The sequence below is a fragment of the Cyprinodon variegatus genome, unplaced genomic scaffold (assembly GCF_000732505.1).
Source record: "Cyprinodon variegatus isolate N-32 unplaced genomic scaffold, C_variegatus-1.0 Scaffold135, whole genome shotgun sequence".
NCBI lineage: Eukaryota > Metazoa > Chordata > Actinopteri > Cyprinodontiformes > Cyprinodontidae > Cyprinodon > Cyprinodon variegatus.
In genome coordinates this window covers 485109-491256 of record NW_015150588.1, presented here as the reverse complement: position 1 = coordinate 491256, position 6148 = coordinate 485109, and positions in this window count along the sequence as shown.

The window sequence follows — 6148 nt, the reverse complement described above, 5'->3', positions numbered from 1 at the left end:
AGGGGATGGATGGATGGATGGATGGATGGATGGATGGATGGATGGATGGATGGATGGATGGATGGATGGATGGATGGATGGATGGATGGATGGTATTAATGATTCCCTTTAAAAATGATGAAAGCACATCTTTCCCTTTGTTTCCTGTTTTAAACTTATTTTGTTTCAGAAGTCGTTAAATTTGTGCTGCTGTTCGGTTTCTCCACTCACCTCCTAATTGGTCAGCCAATAAACACAGGACATAATGCTTTTTCAAAGCTTCAGCTGCTTCTAAGTGTACGTCATCTCAATGATTTCCAGAAACAGGAATCTTTCTAACACCCATCTGTTAACAAACACCAACATAGTAGTTGGTCTCTCTATTAAATCCACTGTCATTTGCTGTTTGGTATTGACTTGGCATTTAGACAGCTGCTGATGTATAAAACAGAAAAACATCTCTGAAACCAACTCCACAGGGAGCTCCTTAGAATAGAGGAAGTCTTTTCATTTTGTTATCTCCTTGTTCTGTTTCTCCCTCTTTGTATGGCTGCTAATTACAACAGAAGCAGCTGTTTTCCTGCCGTTCCCGTCATCACACATTCAACATTCATCTCTCTGTGTGTCGCCCACGTATACGTACGCCGGGACACGTTCGCACACATGGAGGCAAAGCAGCGCTGAACATGTTGCTGCATATTTATAACACATTAAAACAGTGAGAGGCACGATGAGCGTGTCATTTCTGAAGCCATGTAATCGGCAAACAAACAGTGCTGCGTTGAAAACAGTACAACAGACAGAGAATCCATCTGGGAGAAGAAGAGGAGTGGACAAACACAATCTACTTGGGAATGTTAGCAATCTTCCTTTTCCTTGGTCAGCTACATTTAACATGGCTATCTGACCCTACATTGTAATGGGAATGAGAATGCATACATTGGATGATTTCCGCAGCGCTCTGGAATCAGCCCATTAGTTCCTTAGCTGTTCTATAGAGATAGAAAAGAAACAAAAAGAAGAATTTTATTTTTTCTTTGTAAGTAGGGCGATTGCCTTTCATGTCATACTCCGTCTCCCCTTTCACAGTTTGAAGTATGAAGCCACTGAAAGCATAAAACACCCTACTGGTAGAAAGTGTCTCTCCTAGCAGGAGGCCTTCTTTTTCTCTGTTATGCGTTTTAAGCTGATGATTGTACAGCAGTCAGAGGACAGTTCCTTGAAAAGTCTAGTGCTTTTCACAGAATCCCCTCATTATGGTCAGTTCTGGCGAAGATGGACGCTGAAGGATGAATGAAGCAGAAAAACTGAGCTGGAGGGGACTTTTTTGTGGGAATCAGCAGGATAATAAAGCAAGAATAAAGGACCTATGGATTTTGTTTTGGTGCCTTTCATTTTGTTTTGGTGCATATAACATGATTTTTTTTATGTTCACAATTGATTATGTTATAGAACCATTAGGTATAGGCTAGAGGTTTCTTCATGTTAAAAGGGAGTTTTTCCTCTCCACTGTCGTTACAAGCATGCTTGGTGTGAGTGGTTGTTGAAGAGTGAATGAGTCGATGCAATCAACTGGTTTTCCTTAGAAAACTTTGAATGAATCTGGTTGAATTGTTTCTGTAAAATGCCTAGAGGTGACATCTGTCATAAATTTGCACTATATAAATAAACTGAATTGAATTGGATTATTTTATTGTAATACAATCTTCATTGTGAAGTAGAACATGATTTTAAAAATGTCTTGTTTAAAGAAAGATCTGCTACAACTATATATTTTTAGAGGTAAGTCTCTAAATATATATATATATATATATATATATATATATATATATATATATATATATATATATATATATATATATATATTAGATAAACTCAGATTGAAACAAGTTAAAGGATGCACAGGAGTTGACATAGAAGTTTACATGCATTGGTCCTAACCATACAGCATATTCATCTGTAGTAACGGTCCACTCAAAGTCCAAACATGATTCTGTTTTAATCTGAAACAAAACTTAAAACAATCTTTACAGAAGGTCCCCATTTGCAAGTAACAATTGGTAAAGAAAATTAAGTGTAAAACTGACAGAGACATACCCTCAAACCCTTGTATTCAAAGAAAACTAGTCCTACACCATAAAAGATCAAGGAGGTGAGTTTTTATTCATAAAAAATGTTGAAAATAATAGGAAAAAAATAAGAAAATAATTCCTTCCATTTCATAATTAGATTATGCTTTACATTGCTGTTGCTCATAAACCCTATTAGATATACATTGATTTGTGGGAAACTAAGTCACAAAATATAATTTGCCAAGATCATCCTTGCACTACACTGGATGTGTTCAGTGCAATATTATGCCAATGTCACTGCATCACTTTCTTGGTGAGGGAGTCTACAGTATGTGTGACTGTGTCCTGGAAACACTTCAGAAAACAGCAGAGCAAGCTGCAAAGAACGAGAGAGTTGCACATTTAAAACTGAGTGGGTGTGATGCTGGTTGTTATGCACGACATAAAATAGGAAGCACATCTGATCCACTTGGTGTGCCACAACATCATCACCTAAATGCAATTTACTTTTAATACATTTATTTCTCTTGTTTTTGTCAATAAAAAGCATGAGTCATCCATAGAGACTTTGGACAAGTTCAATTATAATTGACAATCTACAAAGTTTTCACCTGAACAGGTACTTTGGGATAGAAGGAGACAAACAACCATGTTTAACAGATAAATATCTCAGGTTAAACACAATTTTTTTTCCACACGTGATGTTTTATTCTTTTTTTTTTTTTTTACTGTTTGGGTTTTACAAAATCTGAAGGTGCAACAATACAGATGCAAAAACTGATTTTTTTGTTTCTTTATAATACTGTATCATGATTTACCTACTTTTTTAGCTTTATGGTAATATTTGAAAACAACATATTAAATCTACTAAAATCCCTATTCATGCATTAAGAAAACATCTAACGACGATTCATATGCGTTTCACTCAGCATGCTCACAAATGTAATTACACTGGAACACTTCACGTGACAAGTACCAATTGTTTCCCTGGAGAGGCAAACAGGGACTGAATTGGTAATCCAAGAGTTGAAGGATGAGTGCGCTGCTAATTTAAAGCTGTAAAACCACAAGTGTTTATCGTTTTTTTTGTATGTTATCTCATTGCACCAATGATAAGATGCTGTTGAAAAGGAAAAACACAATTTGTTCATAGCTGGTCAGTGATGCACATACATTGTGAGAGAAATAAAGCCCTTTTTTTGAACCAGCTTAGGATAATGACATAAGATATCTTCTCTCTGTGCCTCTATATGCTTGTTTTAATTTTAAGCTAAAAAAAAAAAAAAAAAGAAGAATTTTACACATTTAATATCTGCTACTCTAACAGTTTGAAGTTACAACAGAAAGTAAATTTAAAACACAAATACCAGATAGATGATTGGAAATAAGGCAAAAGATGCTCAAAACATGTTAAGGGGTGTTTTATTGGAAGCTTGTTTCTAGTGACCCCTGGTGGTTAAAAGCCAGATATGATAGGCCCCAAATTGTAAACTTTAATTTATTTAATAACCTCAATAATCTGTGCAGTGCTTGTATAGCTTTTGGAGTAAATGGAGTAAAACTTCAAAGGTAACATCATTTTTTTGTAGGATTCTAGTAGCAAGGTGACAAAATAATAAACTAATAAAAAGATTAAGTTCCCTATTTCTATCTGTAAAAATAGAACTGGGAGATAATCATGTTTACTTGCAGGGCTGGAGTCCATGGCAGCTAAAGCTTTAGTCTTTGATTTATTTTATTATTTTGTGTGTATAGTTTTTATATAAGTCTCTTTAAAATTTTATCAACTGATTTTAGAATGTGCTGCTTGAACTGAGACTGAAAGCTTCAGTAACATAAATGTGTTTAAAATTTGTCTCTAACAGACTTTCCTCTAGGATTTGTCTATATTTACAGAATTTGATCAGTTTTTCTTCCACCTACAGAAGACTACCCCCACAGCATGATGCCACCACCACCTTGCTTTATACCATACTTGCTGTGTTAAAGTCCATAAACAGTCTTCATTTTCAACACTAAGTTAGCATGTAATCGACAAGGTTAAACCGGGTCTCATACCACAACACCTTCTTCATGGAGTCTCCTCTATCCCCTATTAATGAAAGTCATTTCAGAACACTGTCTAAAATAGATTTCACAAATGTCAGTTAATGGTTCTACTGCCTTTAATGAGAAATGCTTTCTTTTTATTATTCTATTAAAAAGTCCATACATATCTGTAGAGTTTTTTAAACTCCAGAATTACTCCACTTTGTTTTGGCCTTTACACCAATTTACAAGAAAAAAAAAACACATTACATTTGTGACTTTAATATAACAAAAGTAAAGGAACCTCAACTCTTAACTTGAATTTAAGAAGAATTTCCTTTATCGCAGACATATCTGGAACGCCTCTCTTTCTTTCAGACTGTGCCGTTTCACTTTAACTGCAGTGCAGCCCTCAGCTCTTTCCATCGTTTACAGTATACAGAGAAAAACAAGCGACCCGCCCACCCTCTTTACCAGCCTGCCCGTTGTGTTTCTGTCTCAACATTCCCCTCTTCTTGTTTATCTTATGGTGCCAACCTGCTGCTGAGCTGATTTCCTCCTTCGTGTTACTGCACAGGATTGCTCACAGCTCCGACTCAGAGCACACCCTATCCTCTCTGTAGCGTAATAATCAGCTCTTTGCCTTGCCCATCTATTATACCCCTGGTAGCGCCTTGCTCACTGTTGTCCAAAAGCCTTTTATATCACACACCCCTTGATGCTTTTGAATGAAATAAATTTGAGCTTTTGATGCCCTGATTTACATTTTAACATTTACATTTTAACTATCAATTTCCAGCTGTTTATAATGAATCATATTGTAACTCTCAAGTGCTTTGGTCATCTTAAAATCTATATTGGTCTAAATATATGTAAAAAAAAAAAAATGCAAAAGAAAGAGTGTGACAGAGTTTGCCTGTTGAAAGTCCCAGTGCTCACCTGTTTGACCCTTAAATGACCCTCATCTTTCAATAATCTAATATATATTTAAGAAGTACTTTATTAATGATGAAGTTTGTGCCATTGCTGTACTGCTGCGTGTGCAGAAAACTGCAGCACAGCTCAATTTAGTCTTTGACCTCTGGGAAGCTAGTAATTGAGGCACACAGGCAAAGAGGAAGAGGAGGCACCTGCTCAGATGGAAATCTCATCATTTTTATTTATTTCATTCTGGCTCTGTTCAACTATGCCGCCAAATATCAAAGAATCAGACACAACCTAGCTTAAGGGAGAGAAACAAGAGGCATTTGTAGCTGTTTTCTCTGTTGAAATCATCTTTAATCTTCCAAACCTTGATGAAAACCTACTGTGGCACGTTTGCAGCAGTGAGGAAGGCAGAGAGGTAGATTTATTTTGGGCCATGAGTCATCTGCTGCAAAAGAGACGCTATTCTCAGACAACAAAAGCCTGGTTGTTACAGTGAAGTCCTGCAGACAATCGTTTATGTCCATTAGAATAATCTTTGACCTCCGAAGCAGGTCACAACTTTTTTTCTTTATCAAAACCAGGGTTTGTCATGCAGAGTGTGTCAGTCAGAGTTCACATCAAAAATGAATTGCTCTACCTCTGTAGGACAACTTCAATAACACAAGGACATAGTAAGCCTTGCTCCTATGCATGTGCACGCTCATCCCTCCTCCATCTTTGCCTGTGATGGCATTTTTCTAGGAATCAGCTTGTCTTCAGCTGAGAGGCATCTCAGCAGTATAAGGTTGTTTGATTATTTAAGCATGCAACAGCTTCATACATTTGACAGCCAGATGGACAGTGGGGAACAGCCCAAATCCTCATCACCATACACATCAATCCTCAGCCTGTAAGGGGGGTAGAGACATTCCTCATCATGGCAGAGGGTGATGGATGTCAGGGAAACTCTGATGCCATGTCGGGCCAGCTGACATGTTTTGTCTACATTTTAAACAGACCAAACTGACGGCTAAGAAATGGTGGCTCTTAAAATAGACATTTGGTACGATCTGTGGACGTTCTGTAGCAGCACAGGTTTTATTTTAATGTTTGAAAAAAAGAAAGAAAAAAAAAAAAAAAAAAAAAAAAAAAAAAAAAAAAAA